At 37.8% G+C, this 18,825-nt stretch overlaps 1 long non-coding RNA gene across 7 annotated transcripts in view; it reads left to right on the forward strand.

The window, feature by feature from the left end:
- LOC103794084 (uncharacterized) overlaps positions 1 to 18,825 on the forward strand; it is a 1,005,042-nt gene that overhangs the window by 43,463 nt on the left and 942,754 nt on the right. Inside the window, exon 1 of one of the 7 annotated variants that reach the window (XR_013520410.1) lies at positions 17,505 to 18,453. The exons of the other annotated variants lie outside the window; for them this stretch is intronic. This is a non-coding gene — a long non-coding RNA (uncharacterized LOC103794084). Of the gene's footprint in view, positions 1 to 17,504; positions 18,454 to 18,825 lie in introns of those variants that run through there. 7 annotated transcript variants of the gene reach the window in all.

The following is an 18,825-nucleotide window of genomic DNA, read 5'->3' on the forward strand; positions in this document are numbered from 1 at the left end:
CTTTGAATTTTAACCTTATCTGACAAAGAGTTGGGATACTGGACTCCACAATTCCAGGTAGAATGTTCTATTGCCTAAAATATCTAATATATTTATTAGACCATAAATCTTAACAAAGTGTTTTCTAGCCCTCCAATGACATTCAGTCCCACCATATCTTTGTGAAAGTTAGACTAAAAAATGTCCCTCTTGATTTTAATTTGTGTATGTTTAGTGAGCTGTTTATTATTTTATCATTATTTATGTTTATTAAGGTATTTATCATTTTATTATTGTTGAGGTACAGCAAAATATTTTCTTTTTAGTGTCTGCAGTTATATAAATGTAACTAAAACAAAAGGATGTGAGCAACATCATCATAAAAATGGACAAAAGCCCAAAGACACATTTATGGCCCTTTGTAGGATTTGCGATATACACCTTTAATTAATCCCAGTTTGACTGTAAATGCTATTATAGCACCTCACCGGCAGCTTACAACCCTTAGAACACTTTCACCTCAGTTCTTCCTTAAAGCTTTTGTGGCACTGTTGCCATTCTCACATACTACTAATCAACAACACATTGGTATATTGCTACTATTTTTGCTTTAGACAGGTCAATTGTTTATTCTTTATCTTTTATTTTTTTTTGAGATGGAGTCTCATTCTGTTGCCCAGGCTGGAGTGTAGTGGTGCCATCTCAGCTCACTACAACCTGTGCCTCCCAGGTTCAAGCAGTTTTCCTGCCTTAGCCTCCTGAGTAGCTGGGATTACAGATGTGCCCACCACGCCCAACTAATTTTTTATTTTGTAGTAAAGACAAGCTTTCCCCATGTTGGTCAGCTGAACTCAGGTGATCTGCCTGCCTCAGCCTCCCAAAGTGCTGGGATTACAGCCATGAACCACTGCACCTGGCCAGGTCAAATATGTTTGAAAAGAATTACAATAAGTAAAAAGTGTGTCATGTTTACTTTCATTTTAACCATTTCCAGATTTAGTCATTTCTTAGTGTGGATGCATATGTCTATTTCATATACTCTTTCTTCCATAAGAAACTCTTTTAGCATTACTCGTACTGTGGTTCCACTGTTGATGAATTCTGTCACTTTTTGTTTGCCTAAGAAGTCTCTATTTCTCAATTTTTCGAAAGAAATTTTTACTAAATATAAAATTCTGGATTAACAGATATTTTTCTTTCAGCATTTAACCTTTGGCTCCCGTAGTTTCTGATAAGTTTGCTATAATTATTTTTTTGTTATTTGTACTTTTTTTTAAACTGCCTTCAAGATTTCCTCTTTAATTTTCATTTTCAGCAGTTTATGTATTCAGGAGTGTGTGTGTGTATATGTGTATGTGTATGTGTATGTGCATGTGTATGTGTGTGTGTGCGTGTGTGTGTATGTGTGTGTGTGTGTGCATGTGTGTGTGTGTGTGTGTGTGTGTGTGTGTGTATTTATCCTGCTGTGTTTTTTTGAGCTTTTGGGCCTAGGATTTTATGTCTTTATTAGTTTCTGAAAATTATTCACGGTAATCTCTTCACATATTTCTTTTGCTTCATTCTCTTTCTTCTTGCTGGATCTCACTTATATGTGTGTTAGACCATTTGATAGTTTCGGCCATTCTTCCATTCTCTGTGTTGTTTATTTTTACCCTTTTCAGTGATGTTGTCATTCTCCCATCCATTGGAGACTTCTACTGGTCTAAGCAAATGAAGATTCTTTGCATCTCCTCTGGTGATAGTATATCTGTTTTCTTTTCCCTTCCTGAAGCCACAGTCAACCTTTACCTTTGCTCCATGGGTCAGAGGATTTTCTGCCATTGTTGGAATGAATGAAGACTCTGGTTTCATAGGAGTTACAGAAATGGTGGGTTTAAGCCTTTCCCACAGTGGTCTTTTCCCCCTCTCTTGAAGCCTGCACCACCAGGCAAAGGTTTATTTTGGGTCCAATTTTATACAACCACTTTTTCTCAGCACCACGTGGTGAGTTCTGTGAAGAAGAAGAACCTATACATGGATATAAGTTACCCTTATATCTACAGCTTCTAGGCATTCCATATTTTCATGCCAGACTTTAACAATTCATTCATCACTTTACCTGAATTCTACTTAGCAGTTTCTACGGCAGCTGCAGATTTCTCTCATGCTCTGCAAAAGGCAATTTAGTGTCCAGATTTCAATTCCCCTTACTAATAACTTCTTTTCCTGAGATTTCAGGATAGTTGGCTGCCACATGACTTGGGGTCTTTGATTATTTTCTAGAAAACGTGTGATTTTCTAAATGACCTTTGTTTTTTCTTGTTGTATTTGAAGTAATAGTCTTTCTAACTTTCTACATCTTAGGTGAAAGCCAATAAATAGTAATCCTTCTTGACATTGTGTCTAAGTAGTAACTTATCAGAGTTAGAGAGAATTTGCCTAGAAATACAACCATAAAAGTTAAGATCCACACAGTTTTGGGATTTTTCAGAATCCATTAGAGAGCTTTATATCTGTACTATGATATTCTGTCAGACATAAAGAATATGGAAAACATACAGAATTTCACTAAGTCCAGATATTATTAAATATGTAAATATTTTGAGAGCCAAGGTGTTACAGTCTTGCCAGTGCACCACAATGTCTCAGTTTCCTGTTGCCTGAGGTAGTGATCTAGAGTCCTTTGTCTGATGATGAAGAAAGTTAAGGAGTGCAGACACCAAGGGTGAGGTTGGAAGAAAGATGAAAGTTCTATGCTGTGGAGAAGGGAACTGGAAGAGACTTGTGGTTTTTACAGTGGAATGCAAAGGCTTTTATAGAAAACCAGTGCAGCTGGGCATCTTATTTGCATAAGGCATGAATTTCTGGTAGCTTCCACCTTGTCCTTCTAATGCGCATGCAGGCCCTTAGCTTGAGTTACTCCATAATAGCTTTGTTCCCCTTACTGCGCATGTGTCAGGGGATGGCATTTCCCAAGGTGGGCATATGTGAGTGGCCTGTGTAGCCTTTCTTATCTGTGCAGCTGTAGGCATGTCTTCAGCAAGTCCCCTTCTGCAAGTTTTCTTATCTGGGCCTGCAGGCTGTTCTTTGTTCTAAAGGATTCAACCAAGCACCCGCCATAATTGCTTGCCTGCCTGACCAGGTTTTTCCCTTTCTCCTCTCTCAAAGGTAGTTTCAATAAATTCAAGGGCTATTGTGGCCAAGTGGTTTGCAGCTTCCGTGCCTAGACCAGGAAGATGGGTTATGTGAGTTTCAGAATGCCCATAAGTAATTTTTTTGAGCTGTAAAGTTACTGTTTTGAAGAGTGATAATATAGGGTTTGAGAAGAAAGCATTTAGGCAGATAGGGTACAGGAGTCCTCGGTAAGGATTTTTTTTTTAATGAACAGCAGCCTCCAAATTATTTTGTTTTCTAATAAAGAGCAGCCTGTAAAATCAAGCTGCAAACAGAGAAAAGAAAGCTGGAAGCTTGCACTGTCGGCAGTTGTGCCAACTGGAAAAGGCTACCTGGGACTAGGATGACTGTCGGCAGTTGTGCCAACAGGAAAAGGCTACCTGGGACTAGGCATGTTCAAATGGCAGCTCCATGTTCCCTTCTCTTTGCCAGCCATGCATGGAGTAAGGAGCAGACGAGATCGCGCTGGCCAAGTGGAGAGACCATGTACATAATAAGATTAGGGTGGGGTGACCAGCTTTCCCTGTGCTATGTAAACCTCACAGCTGTTCCAGCCAATCTGTGGGCCCTACACATCTCAGACACAGCCTCTTTAAGCCTGCCTGTAAACTATGGTACTCTCTGCCGCAGGAGAATTCTGCTTTTGGAAGCCTCTCCTTCTTACAAGGGAGTGAGCTATTCTCCTTTCTCTTTCTTCTGCCAATTAAACTTTCCATTTCTTAACCCACCCACGTGTGTCTGTGTCCTTAATCTTCTTGGTGCCAGACGAGGAACCTCAGGGATTTCCTCGACAACGAAACCACTTCATGAATGGCAGTTTAACATGTTCTAGTAAGTTGGATGAAAGGCATCTGGTCGCAGTCAGTATAAAAAAAATTGTTTAATAAGTAATCCCCATTAGTCAAGAGGAAATTGTCCTCATAGAAATTAAACATCCATTAACCCCAAGATTTGAAGTTCAGTCTACGAGTATTCAAGAGAATTAAACATTCTTTAATTCATACTGTAATATGAAACTAAATGTTTGTTTTGTATTTTATTTACTTGTAATGTTTAAGAGAGTTCAACTTGTTAACATTATGGGAAGCGTTAAATTCCAATTTTAACTTGTTTAGAAATTAATTGATCTAGTTTTATGATTTTAAATAAAAATCTTATTAAGTTGAAATATACTGTTAGACATGTACTAGAACTAGGTTTCTATACTTGTATGTTTAATTTTACAGTGCTAAAAGAATTACTTAAGTTTCTGGGAAGTTTTATCACTCAGACCATTGAAGCATTTCTTTAAAACCGAAGTGACAATATTTAATTGGTAAATGAGATGTAATTTTTTATGGCATATAATTAATTAAAGTTTATAATGGGGGACCCAAATTTAATAAATTGCCTGTTTAAAATGTTAGAATTTTCTAGTAAATAGCAAGATTTGTAACTAGAATTAAAAATTTTAAAGAAGAATAAGACTTCTGAATGTATGACTTAAGTAAATTAATTATTAAAATAAAACTGATCTTTTCTGCACAGGAATAGATTACATTATTAAACACCAAAATTGAAGCATTTCTCAGTTTTAGAAGGAAGAAGAATGTTAATACAATTTATCAAATATGTCATGAATTTGTTTGGGAGAACTGTATATGAATGAATATGAGTAAGTACAAGTTTTGCAGTAATTGATGATGAAAGGAAAAGAAGTAACACAACATTGCTATTTTGAATAAGTCTGATGTCACTGTATCTTTTCTCTTCCCTTAGTGAGTCAAGAATTATTAACTTCTAAATATTTCACTGAGTATTCCAGTGAATGCAGCCAAACTTAATTTAGGTAAAGATGGTTAAAAACATATTCCTCCTGTACTTATTGGTGTTATTAACTTTCTTGTAAAACCTGTTTTTCCATGAGGTACAGATCATGTAAAGCTAACTGTTTATACAAAACTATTATAAAAACAATTTTTATTATTCCACATTAGTAAGAAACATTGTAAAAAGATTTTTTTTTTTTCTGTAAATAGGCACACTTCTTATAAGTACCACGTACTAACCAATTGTGCCCCTGGAGCCACAAGTAAATAGACATACTTCCATTAATCAATATCATACACACATTTTACATGGGCTGTGTATTTTAAACGTTTCTAATTCTTATATAGAATTCTACAATAAACATTTTGGTATCTAAATATTTTACATAATCAAAATTGTTCATTAAATTTATATACATATAACTTCTAGATACAACAAAAATATATAGTTAGAAAAAGGAAAATTTTTTACCTCTTTCTGACCTTGACTCAGTTTTCTCTGTTCAGTCCTAAGACTGATCTAGTAAGTTCTAAACTAGAGATAAAAATGTGATTAATAAATTTTGATTTAAATCATTTCATATGTTAAAATCAATTTCCTGATATCCTACCTCATCATATGTAAACAAGGGGAATCAGAAAAGGGATTGTGAAAACAGGCAAGAATTGTTCTTAGAGTTTAATTCAACATTCACCCATTGAAAGAGAAAACATTGATGATGGGCTGGTCCTTTCTTTATGTTGGCAGCTATCCCGACCCTGTGAGTCAGGTGCAGTTGGTGCAGAGGGTAGCACGTGAGGAAAGGCTACGATCGTGAGAGTCGTTTATTCGAATGGAATGACTTACTACGCAGTCATATAACTTACCTAGCTTAGTGAAAGCTGGTGTGAAGAGATAAATAATACCCAATCCTGTAAGTCCTATAGTCTCTATGTAAGACCACTGCACGTCTTCACATTTCTATAAAGTCATGCCATGCATAAAGAAGGATGCTAGGATTATAGCCGAGATAGTTGACTAGATGGATGTAGCCATGAAGCTCATCTACTCTCTGTCAGTTCCTGTATCATTTTATTGTGATTTTTAACTTCCTTAGATTGGGTTTCATCATACTCCTGCATCTCAGTTATCCTCATTCCTATCCATATTCTGAGTCCTATTGCTGTCACTGTAGCTATCTCAGCCTGGTTCAGGGCCATTGCTGGAGAGCCAAGGCAGTCACTGGAGGACACAAAGGCACTCTGGCTTTTGGAATTGCCAAGAGTTCTTAAGCTGGTTCTTCCTCATCTTTGTGGGATGATGTTCAGTCTTTGAAGTTGCTGACCTTTGGATGTTTTTTTCTTTTATCCTATTTGATGACCTTTAGGGTTTGATTGTGGTATAAGGTGGATTCAGCCAAGTGGCTTTGTTTCTGGAAGATTTTTAGGGGCCAGTGTTCAGCTCCTAACTCCTGAACTGTACGCTCTAACTCCTGAACTGTACACTCTAACTCCTGAACTGTACGCTCTAACTCCTGAACTGTACACTCTAACTCCTGGGGACTTGTACTGAGCACTTTGTTCTCTGGCTCCTCAAAGTTAGGAATCCACTGCGCTGAGGGGGCTGAGGTGCTCCCAGATTGCCGATGGGTGGTGCCAGCCACATATTTCTTAGTGAGGTGGCAGCAGGATCCATCCTTGTTTGCACATGTCAGCAGCGGCAGCGGTATGGTGGTGTCCATGCTTACTGGCTGCAGCAGAGTGCTAGTGGGTGCCACAGTGCTTGCCTCTGTGTGGATGTTCACCACAATGGTGGAGGCAGCACAGCTCGGTGTGAGGGCCCTAGCTGGCAACTGTGCACATGGTTGCACTGATGGTGGTGTTAGCATGGGGGCAGGGTGCTGGTGGGTCCAAGTCTGTGGGCACTTTCTGCACTGCAGGCAGGGGTGGACTCTCAGGGCAGGGGAAGGTCTCTAGTTCTCTGTGCCTAATTTTATTCCCATGACAGAGTTGGCACAAGGGTGGGGTTCTGATGGGAGTTGGGCTGCTTGGTTCTGTGCCCGCTAAGGCTCTGAGTGCATGGTAGTCTGTCAGAGGGAGGAGGTGCAAAGTGCACTCCCACCGCAGCAGTGGCAGGGCAAGGTGCACCCATACAAGCATGCTGGCAGGGCAAGGAAGGCAAAACCTGTCTGTACACACATATGCTGGTAACTCTGTGTGCAGGGTTGTTATGAGCCTAGGGGTAGTGTGGGGAGGGAGTGGGCTGCTGGGGTCCAATCTGTAGATCCTGACCCAGTGATGGATGAACAAATGCACTCACACACAGATATCCCATGAAAGAGCAGGCCTAGGGGTCCAGGCCACTCACCGATACTGAGGAGGGTCCAGTAGAGTTAGCAGCTGCAGGCCCATCAGCCAGTTCTCATTTATTTAGTACAGATTAAATGACAAAGGTCTTGAGTAAACACCACTAGAGGGTAATTGACATTGCTGACCTTCCAAGTAGAGAGCAATCATGCACCAAGGATAATCAAAAGAGAATTCAGCTGCCTTCAGCCAAATTTTAATGAGGCTATGTAACCTCCCCAGCCTTCCAATAAGATTTGTGACTATTTTCTATAACTATCTTTATAATTTCTTCTCTAAAATTTTTCCTACCACTGCAGGAGTTGAGCAGCAGGCAAGAGAGCATTACTGCCTGAGCTCCGCCTCCTGTCAGTTCATTAGTGGCATTAGACTAAAGTTTTTCATAAAATTAAATATCCCTTCATGTTAAAAGTCCTCAGCGAACTAGCCATCAAAGGAATATACTCAAAATAATAAGAGTCACCTATGACAAACCCATGGCCTATATTATATTAAATGGGAAAAACTGGAAGCATTCCCCTTAAGAACTGGAAAAAGACAAAGATGCTCATTCTTACCACTCCTATTTGACATTGTACTGGAAGTCCTAGCCAGAGCAATCAGGCAAGAGAAAGACAAAATGATTCACAATAGGGAGAGAAAGTCACGTTCTCTCTCATCACAGACATATGCCAAAAGCAATTTACAGACTCAATGCTATTCCTATCAAACTAACAATGTCATTTTCACAGAATAGGAAAAAAACTACTCTAAAATTCATATGGATCCAAAAAACAAGCCTGAATAGCCAAAGCAATTCTAAGCAAAAAGAACAAAGCCAGAGACATCATACTACCTGACTTCAAACTATACTACAAGGCTAGAGTAACCAAAACAGCATAGTAGTGGTATAAAAAACAGAAATATAGAGCAGTAGGACAGAACAGAGAGCTCAGAAATGAAGCCCCACACCTACAACCTTCTTTCTGATCTTTAACAAACTAACAATAAGCAATGGGGAAAGGAATCCCTATTCAATAAATGGTGCTGGGATAACTGGCTAGCTATGTGCAGGAGACTGAAAATAGACCTTCCTTACCCCGTATACAAAAATCAACTCAAGATGGATTACAGACTTAAACATAAAACATAAAAACTCTAGAAGAAAACTTAGAAAATACCATCTGGACATAGATCTTGGCAAAGATTTCATGATGTGTATTCCAAAAGCAATTGCAACAAAACCAAAAATTGACAAATGTGACCTATTTAAACTAAAAACCTTCTGCACAGTGAAAGAAACTATCAACAGAGTAAACAGACAACCTACAAAAATGGTAGAAAATATTTGTAAATTGTGCATTTGACAAAGGTCTAATAACCAGAACCAATAAGAAACTTCAACAAATCATCAAGCAAAACTCAAAAGCCTCGTTAAGAAATGGGCAAAATACATGAACAGACACTTCTTAAAAGAAGTCATACATGTAGCCAACAAGCATATGAAAAAATGCTCAACATCACTAATTATTAGAGAAATCAAATGAAAACAACAATGGTATACCATCTCACACCAGCCAGAATGGCTATTAAGTCAAGAAATAACAGTTGCTGATGAAGTTGTGAAGAAAAACGAACACTTTATACAGTGCTGATGGTAATGTAAATTGGTTCATCCACTGTAGAAAGCAGTTTGGAGATTCTTTAAATAACTTCAAAGAGAACTACCATTTGATCCAGCAATTCCATTACTGGGTATGTACTCAAAATAATATTAATTGTTTTCCCATAAAGACACATGCATGCATGTATTTATCACAACACTGTTCACAATAGCAGAGACATGGAATCAACCTAAATGCCCACTAATAGGGGACTAAATAAAGAAAATGTGCATATATACCCTGGAATACTATGCAGACATGAAAAGAATGAGATCATGTCCTTTGCAGGAACATGGATGTAGCTGAAGGCCATTATCCTAAACAAATTAATTCAGGAACAGAAAATCAAATACTAAATGTTTTCACTTATAATTGGCAGCTAATTTTCGAATACACATGACACAAAGAAGGGAACAATAGGCACCATGGCCTACTTGAAGTTGGAGGGTGGAAGAAGGTTAAGGATTCACAAGCTATTGAGTAATATGCTTATTACTTGGGCAATGAAATAATGGATACACCAAACCCGCACGATGCATAATTTACACCTGTAACAAACCTACTCGTGTAGTCCCTGAACCTGCTAATGATACCTTCTGTTTTAATGCCAGAATGTAAATATTATACCAAGAAATAACAGTTAAGAATGAAAATGATTTCAGGGGTGTGGTATGATATTATCACAGAGTTATAGCTTAATAGAACTGTTTGAAATTTTTTGTTAATATTGGTGCTTAAAATAAATCTTCACTGGATTGTGATTTGAGAGTGTAGAAACAGTGGGGAAGTTGGGGTGGATATATGGGAAGGAAATCCAGATGACACCAGCATAAAAATGTCTAATTCTCTTTAAAACGCTGTTAATAAATGGTGATTTTCACACAGATGATTGAATTGTGATGAGATTCAGTATTTCTAAGCACACATAGCGTAAGTGAGCTCTAAGTCAAGAACATGGTTAATTCTTATATCTGAGTTCTTGGCCAGAACTAACATTTTCTTTCTACCAACTCTAAAATGTTACATAATTTCTTATGTTTGGTCATACATCCACTGTTTCTCAAAGTTTTCTGAATGGATGGAAAGTATATGGAATAAATGGATATATTAAATTTCATAAACTGGATGATGTGGGTATGAGTGGCATTTCCTTCCAGGGCAAGTGGATTTCTTACTATCAAGCCTGAAATAAGCAGGATCCTAGCAATTATACACACCCGCCCCCCCCCCCCGACATGTACACATGTATGTGTGTGTGTGTGTGTATTGCATATATCTGTGAGGGGAAATACTTTATTAATTTAATGCATAAATCTGAAAGGGTCACTGTTGGAAAAATTATGGAATTAAAATATGTTTGAAAATAGTCAAAGTCTGTAAAACTGGTTTCTGGACTTAAAATACTTCTATTATGTGTAAAGAAACTTTTGGAATCTGTAGCTAGTAATTCTTTTAGGTGTATCAGTTCTTAACATTTCAACATAATTCTAAATACATAATATTCAAGTGAAATAGGAAGGCTCCAAAATGCCTTTGCCTCCTTATGACAAAACGGACACATACATATCGAGTTCAAGAAAGTTGACAAGAACATGCTATTTTTCTCTGCCATAAACAAACTTAGTCATGATGATAGGAACCATGTATATAAAGAAAGTGCATTTAAAATATGGATAAGAATCAAAGAAAATATGTCAATCAAACAGCTATTCTGAAAATTTTCTGGATAACAGAAAATAAATGGAATTTCAGTGATTAAATACATATAGAAATAAAAACCATAGAAATGAAGCCATGACTCAGAACAGACACAAGAAAAGGTCAGAGTTGAAGTGAAGACCTTCTTCTATGGGGTGGAACTATGGAAATGATGTAAACCTGGAATTCTCAGGCAAGAATATTTCTGTTAGACCATCATCCATAATCTTGTAAAATGCCTTATTCACCATCATAATGCTGCACATAGCATTGGGTTTTTCTTTTTAAAGGAAAAGCATTTTTATTTTGAAAGATAATTAAGTCCTGCAATGAGCTGATGTTTGTGGAATTTACTGGTCTCACTAGGATACTTCATCATCTTGAGATAACTGCACAGATAGGATGATGCAATGACCTTTTGAAGACACGTCTCTGGTGCTATCTTGATGACAACGTCTTACAGGGCTGGAACAAGTTAATATGTCTGGGAAATTGAGACATAGTAATTGAAGTGTCTCCTCCGTAACTCCATATAAGTAATTAATACATTGTGTTGCTTCCTATCTCAACAAATCTGTGTTCATATGGCCTAAAAGTCTTAATTCCCAAGGAAGGAAGGACATTACCAAGGGGTACCTGGTTCCATGGACCCAGTAGAATGTGAAATGTGGAACCTGCCTACATTGTAGTCCTCACGCCAGTAAAATCACAAGGAAAAAGGATTACTTTAATGACTGGGGGTATTGATCCTGATTATAAGGAAGAAATTGTATTACTGAAACACAGTGGAGGTGAGAAAGAGTACATCTCAAATGTAAAAGATTCCCTGGGGCACAGTTTAGCACTTCCGTATCCTGTGATAAGAGTTAATTAAAAAGCATAATAATCCAATGCAAGGAGGACTGCAGAGCCTTCAGGAATGAAGATTTTAAACACTTTACCAGGAAAGGAACCTCAGCCTCTTGTTTGCTTCCAAGAGGTAAAGAGAATATGAATGGACAATGGAAGAAGGAAATTTTAAGTACCAGTTATGACTTCATGATTATTTCCAGAAATGAGCAGTGTAATAATTAGATGTATTAATTTTCTTAGTTTGTTATAAAATATATGAGTATGTTTAATCAAATTGTTTTCTTTTTATTTTTCAATATTCCATTTCCCTACCACCTAATTATCGTGTGTCTCAGGATTTACGTTGCAGGATACCAAAAGGGGAATGAGACTCTTGATATAAGAGAAATCTCTTAAAGGTGGATAAAGTTAGGCTTGGGAGTTTGTAGATCATTTGGGGCAGAGGTTAGTGTGTTTGCATTTGTATGAAGGGTTGTTGAATCATGTTACGCAAAATGGTGATTTTTACCACCATCTTAGGAACTTAGGGGTTGCTAAATGAAGAGTGAATAGACACGTGTCATTTTGACAGGAATGAACTACTGTATCTTTGTGCTGGGTCAGTTTAGCTAAGCTAAAGTTCTATTTTCCAGATTTCTTTTTACTATGTGATTCTGATTTAGGTTGGCAGCAAGAAAACCTTGTGTGAGAATTACAAGGGGGAAGTGAAGCAGCAGCCATTATGCTCTGAAGGTTTATGAAATCCACATATGTTGAGATTTGTCTGTTGCTCACCTTAGCCTGGGCCCGCAGCCAGGTCTGCAGCTCCTCTCCCACTTGCCTATCATCCCCTTTATACTCCCTGAGTCCTGGGACAGGTGCATGTGTAGCTTTGTGACTAAGGAACCAGCTTCTTTTGCTGGGTACCTGCATCTCTTGAATTTGGAGGTGGTGGGAAACAGATGAGGATTTCAGTTGTCTTGGGGGGTTCCAACTAGTCCTCATGAGTTCCATGTACATTTACGTTTGTTATTGTCTACAAATACATCCCCAACTTTTCCTCCCCATCACTAGCACTGCTATCTCAAAGCAACTTTATTATTCCTACAGATGCTGAAGAATCAGCTTTCTATTGATCCTGCCTGTTCTCAGGATTTTGTGAGCCTGATTCCCTAAGCTAGATGTAATATTCCCCATCATTCTTAGTGAATTTGCTTTTCTAACAAACTGTAATGGATTTAAACAGTATAGATAAAAATGTGCCTAACTTACAAAGGGAGTGATACAAATTTACACACCAGGAAAACTGGGACTCATTTAAAGAGCAAATATTGGAAGACATCAAGAGAAGACTTTGAAAAGTTCAATGCAGAAAATACAAAAATCTAGATGACATGGATAATTTTCTAGAAAAACACAATTTATTCAATCAAAAACTTACTAAAAACAATTTCCATAAAATAAATGATAAAGTTCACAGAGAGTTACCTGGATCTTCTTGAAGAAGCACCAGAGTAAAATAGTTTTTCAGGAAAAATCTATCAGAACTTTAAAATGAAGATAATTTTAATGATATTTAGCTTTTGAGAGCAAGTGTTTGCAAATTTTTCTCTGTAAAAAGTGAGATGATAAATAATATAGACATTGCAGCCCACATAGTGGTGTCTATCACATATTTTTCTCATGTAAAAATAATTCTCATCCTGAGGCTCTTACAAAAACAGCCCATACTCTGGATCCGGCCCAATGGCCACAGTGTTTAAACCTTTGTTTTAGAGGATACAGAGAGAAGAACGAAATGTGTGGATTCTCTCGTATGTATAAACCACAATTTCCTCACTCCATCTGTTGGCAGGCATTTGGATCGTGGACCTGTTTTGCTGTTGTGAATAATGCTGCAGTGAACAAGGGAGTTCGAATCTTCCAAATCCTGATTTCAATTCTTTTGGATGTTTTTCCATATGTGGAATTGCAGATCATGTGGTAGTGGTATTTTTTATGTTTTGAGGAAGTTGGAGACTGCTTTCCACAGTGTAGCCATCATTTTACATCTCCTCCAGTAGTGTAAAGGGTTCCGGTTTCTTTACATTCTCTCCAACACTTGTCATCATTAAACAAAAAATTTATATACATATATATAATTTATAATATATAAATATATGAAGATATATATACACATGTAAATTTATATATTATATATACATATTTATATAATTTATATTTTATATATGCACATATATAGATGATAGCCATTCAGTGTAAAAAAAGAAGGAAATGCTACCATTTGCAATAATATGAATGAACCTGGGGGCCAGTATGCTAAGTGAAATAAGTCACAGAAGGACAAATACTACCTGATCCCACTCTCAGGAGGAGTGTAGAATAGTCAAGCTCATAAATGGAAAGAAAATTCAATTAAACCATTAAAAAGAAGATAATTTTCAATGAAATTTATCTTCCCTATGAATAGTAACTTTAAAATCCCAAATAAGAGATTAGAATCCAGAAACCTAAAGCACATTTAAAGATTAATATAACAATTTAGCCAGATATGATGGCTCATACCTATAATTCCAGCACTTTGGCAGGCTGAAGCAGGAGGATCACTGGAAGCCAGAAGTTGGAGACCAGGTTAGGCAACATAACTAGATATCATCTCTACAAAAAAATTAAAAAATCAGCCAGGTGTGGTGGTGCACGCCTGTAGTCCCAGCTATTCAGGAGGCTGAGGCAGGAGGATTACTTGAGACCGGGAGGTCAAGGCTGCAGTGAACTATGATCACACCACTGCACTCCAGCCTGGGTGACAGAGCAAGATTCTGTCTCTTAAAACAAACGAATAAGCATGGATGATTATAAAAGGAAATCAGAAGTATTTTCCTCCCGAGAATATTGGGATGGTTTGGTTTTAGAAAATATATTGTATAATAAAATTTGTTATAATTACTTACTGAAAAAAATAAAATGTTCATCTTCAAAAATTTTAAAATCATTTGATAAAATTGAACTCTCATTCTTGATTTAAAACAATATGACTGGCCGGGCGCAGTGGCTCACACCTGTAATCCCAGCACTTTGGGAGGCCGAGGCAGGTGGATCACGAGGTCAAGAGATCGAGACCATCCTGGTCAACATGGTGAAACCCCGTCTCTACTAAAAATACAAAAACTTAGCTGGGCATGGTGGCGCGTGCCTGTAATTCCAGCTACTCGGGTGGCTGAGGCAGGAGAATTGCTTGAGCCTGCAGGGAGGGCACTGAGCCAAGATCGCACCACTGTACTTCAGCTTGGCAACAGCGTGAGACTTCGTCTCAAAGAAAAAAAAAAAAGACTAACCATCCAATGGAAATAATTACAAAAGACACACAAAAAACCAGCTAATAGTAAAAATACTAAAACAGAAATAGCCCTTGAATGTAGAAAACATACTGAATTTTAGTCCTAATTGGAGAAATGTACAATAAAACTTAACTTAATAGTATTTTTTTACTTGTCCAATTGGCATAATTCTTAAACGTCTGACCATATAATGGTAGTGGGGCTGTGAGAATACACATCCCTCATTCCATAACTGCTGGGAATGCAAAACTGTACAACACGTACAGAAATCAATTTGGCAAAATATATGATTTTTCTCATTGCCCTTTGACCCTGTGATCCCAGTTACGGGAATTGCTGCTATGTGTATACATGCACCCAGATGAAATAAATAACATATATTCAGGATATTATTTAGAGATGACTCAACAAATGGTAGCCTCGATCTTAGCTGTTGTGTTGAATTTTGACTCCTTGTTCAAACAGATCAGTGCAGCTTATGGAAGCCAGCATGGGGTGTTCTTTTCAATACCTTTCATGCGAAAGGATCAAGTCTAACTTTACATTGAACAGGCAGCAGCATGCATTCACAGAAATGCCTCAGGTGATTGAATTTCAGAGAAATGACTGTGTTTCTTTCTAACACAATGCAGTGTGAAGGGAGGTTGATTATTCGGATATGCCGGAAAACATTGCATTCGTGTGCCATGGTGATGCTATGATGTTAATTATATCTAGTGAGAAGGAAGTAATGGGTTCCTTAAATAACCTGATTATGTCTATTAGTGCCAAGGACCCAGTAAATGACCCAGTAAAATACCTGCCATATTGATAAAGGTTTTAAGGGCCAGCTGTTCTGGGACATACTGAGATAGCACCTCCCAGGTAAAGGAAATTCTATTTCATCATTAAAATCCTACCACTAAGAAAAGACACAGTGCTTCTTAGGCACTTTCAGAAAAGTAGAACATCACATACCCAGAAAGCTACTGGGGGAAACATTGATAAGGGAATTCAGTCCACAGTAGAAATGGCCTTGTCGTATAGGTTCTAGAAAGTGATATATCCGATGTTGCTAGAGGAGTTCAGGGAACTGTGGAAGTTTTGAGAAATACCAGTAGGACAGTGGCAGAGCAGATATCTAAGACTCTGGAGCAAAGTCATGACTTCTGCATAAGACGGTTCTTCAGCTTTAGAAAATCATTGTCGAATATGCGACTGTAGGGCCTTGCAGAGAGAGCCTACGAAAGGCCACCAAACGACCAAGCAAGCAGAGATGCCTATTAGGAACTGCATTCGTCAGTTCCACAAGCTGAGCATACCCAGCAGTAACACATCCTATGGTCACAATGCTACTTTTTAGATCATCTCAGAGGAGATTTGGAGGACACAAGAAAATTATGCACATGAGTGGACCATAAGAGATGGAGGATGGAAAAACCTGAACCTGATTCATAACTGAGTAGATCTGTGTCTCTTCCATTAATACCTATCAGAGAGATTCACTGCAGGGAAAATATTGAGTCGTACCTATTCCCAGCTGCCAGAGTACTTGTGCATAGGCCCAGAAATAGAATATACAAGGAGTCAAAGATGGAGGATATGCAAATATCTAAACACGAGAGTCTTCATTATGGCTGATGCAGCTTTGAATTTGTTGAATATCTAACTTGTCTGCAGCACAGCCTGAAACTGATCTTTTTCTTCACTATTGTCCCTTTAGTAGAGCAGTCAGTTACTTTGCAGAGAGGACTTTATCTCCCCTGAAGATGAAGGGGTTATTGCTTAAAGTAACACGTATTCTGAGGTTATAGCTTTTCCGCTTTTCCCACAGTACCTGGACTAGCGTCTTTGAAAGAGGGCTAAAAATGTCTGATTTGTTATTATGGGATCATCACCTTCCATGAAGAAGATGCAACAAGGGGCATTTGACCATGGGACTCACTGGTCCTAATATACACAGCATCATATGGAAACTGATGTCCTAGAAAATGTTAGACTTTTTAAAGGCACAGCTGAAACTCTGGCTTAAGGATATTCCTTGTGGAATTTGGATGCTGGTCTTCAAAATGCAATGTATACTTTAAATAACAGCTGTTATATGTTTGACGCCCAAGAGATGGAATACATAGGTCTAGAAACTAAGAAATGTAGGTGGAATTGTCACCATTTACCATCATATCCAGTGACTTGTATTTTCATGCATACAACTAGTTTCTGTTTCCCAAGAGGGTGCTTTTCTTTCGAAAGACACAACAAGGGTTCCACTATAGCAAAATTCATGCCTACCAACCAGTCACTTTGCATTTCTTGTGCCAAAAGATTAGTCTGCTACATTATTGGACTGGAAAGAGGCTGTCTGGAAGCCAGAGGATTCACTGGAGGGTTCCCATGCCTGCTGACAACTAGAAATCAGCAGTTGCAGGAACAACAGTCTTTGAGTGTGTAGACCAGGTTGTTAGGAATGCTGTTCTGTGAGGAAGAGTTTAGAATATGTCACAGAGTAGAGACCTGATGACTACAGTCATCCCTTGGAATCTTTCAGAAAATTCTTCCGGGACTCTCTGCAGATGCCCAAATTCACGGATGCACAAGTCTGGTAAAATGACATAGTATTGGCATATAGCCTACACAGTCATCCCATGTACTTTAAATAGTCTATAGGTTACCTGTAATATTAAGTAGAGTGTAAATGCTATGTAAATAGTTGTTATGCTCTATGGGCTTTTTATTTGTATTTTTTAAATTGCATTCTTACTTTGCTTTCTTTTTTCAAAAAAATAACACATTCCCACTTGGTTGAATCCTTGGATGCAGAACCTGTGGATACTGAGATCCATCTGTATTCATTGCAGCATTATGAGACTGACTTATTCCGCTGGCTCCCCTGTTTTTATGACCCTCTTTGTTTTGATTTTTAAAATTAAATTATGTCCAACCACCACCTTGAAAACTCAATGACTGCAGAGTGCTTTTGGTGCATGAGTGAATCTAAGCAGTACAAGGGGTAGACTGTAGTAGACACTGTCAACCCGTCACTCATAGATGTTTCAGGAGCAGCCGTCAAATAGTAACTAACAGAAGTTTATATACAAATATCCAGACCCTTTGCTTGTTGTGTTTGTTACTTCTAAGGCACATATGTAACACTGGCTTCCAGAGTTCCTTCTTTAAGATGAAGTTCCTGTAGCCGGCCATGGTAACTAGCTTGAAAGTACACACTTGATTGGTGACTTTTTCTTTTCTGGCTCGCTTCTCCACTCTCCTGTTCTTTCTCCTTCCAAACAGACTCCTTGTCTTTGAACGTCTCTTTCAGGATCTACCTCTGAGGGAACTCAAATGAAGGTAGATCTGAATTCTTACTTTTGATGGGTGAGTGTCTGTGTTCCCTAGTTTAGGTAAAGTTGCCATTTGGTTGTTTGCAGATCTCCAGTGGAACCTCACTAAGGCTTATTTTATGGAACCTTTCTCTCCCTCCAAGTTAGAATTATTGCTGAGTAGATTCGATCATGTTGAGATTTACAAGATTGCCGAAATGGCCTCAAGCAAAGTTCATTTGGGTTAAAAAGTGTGAAGGAACTGAGAGAAGTTCAGGAGCATCGGGAGCTGACAGCTGTTCCTCATCCTGAAATGCACTTTACTCTCCTCTTTGATGAAATAGTGCATCTGTTTTTCAAGGTTAGTTCAACTTTTCCCTCTCCAGTGAAATCATTCATTAAATTCCAGTTTTGGGGTATTATAACTATAAATCCCTATATATTAATATTTTCTGTGTCACTCATTTACCATTTAAGAATAGAAATACAGGAGAAAATTATTAATAAGAATGTAGATGAGTTCCATTTTCCCCAGTTGTATATAATGTATTAATATATTATGCTGTTTCTGAGAGTAGGGCAAGTTGAAATGTATCTCTGTGTCTTTCCCTTGTTGATTGGACTTCTAAAGTTCTTTACTTTTTTTTTTATTATTGATTAAAGGAAGATATTTTGATGAAGATTAAATCCTAACAAATTTTCCAATGAAAACTGTCTATATTTCTAAGCCAAA

This window comes from Callithrix jacchus, chromosome 7 (genome assembly GCF_049354715.1).
Source record: "Callithrix jacchus isolate 240 chromosome 7, calJac240_pri, whole genome shotgun sequence".
In the NCBI taxonomy this organism is placed as follows: Eukaryota; Metazoa; Chordata; class Mammalia; order Primates; family Cebidae; genus Callithrix; species Callithrix jacchus.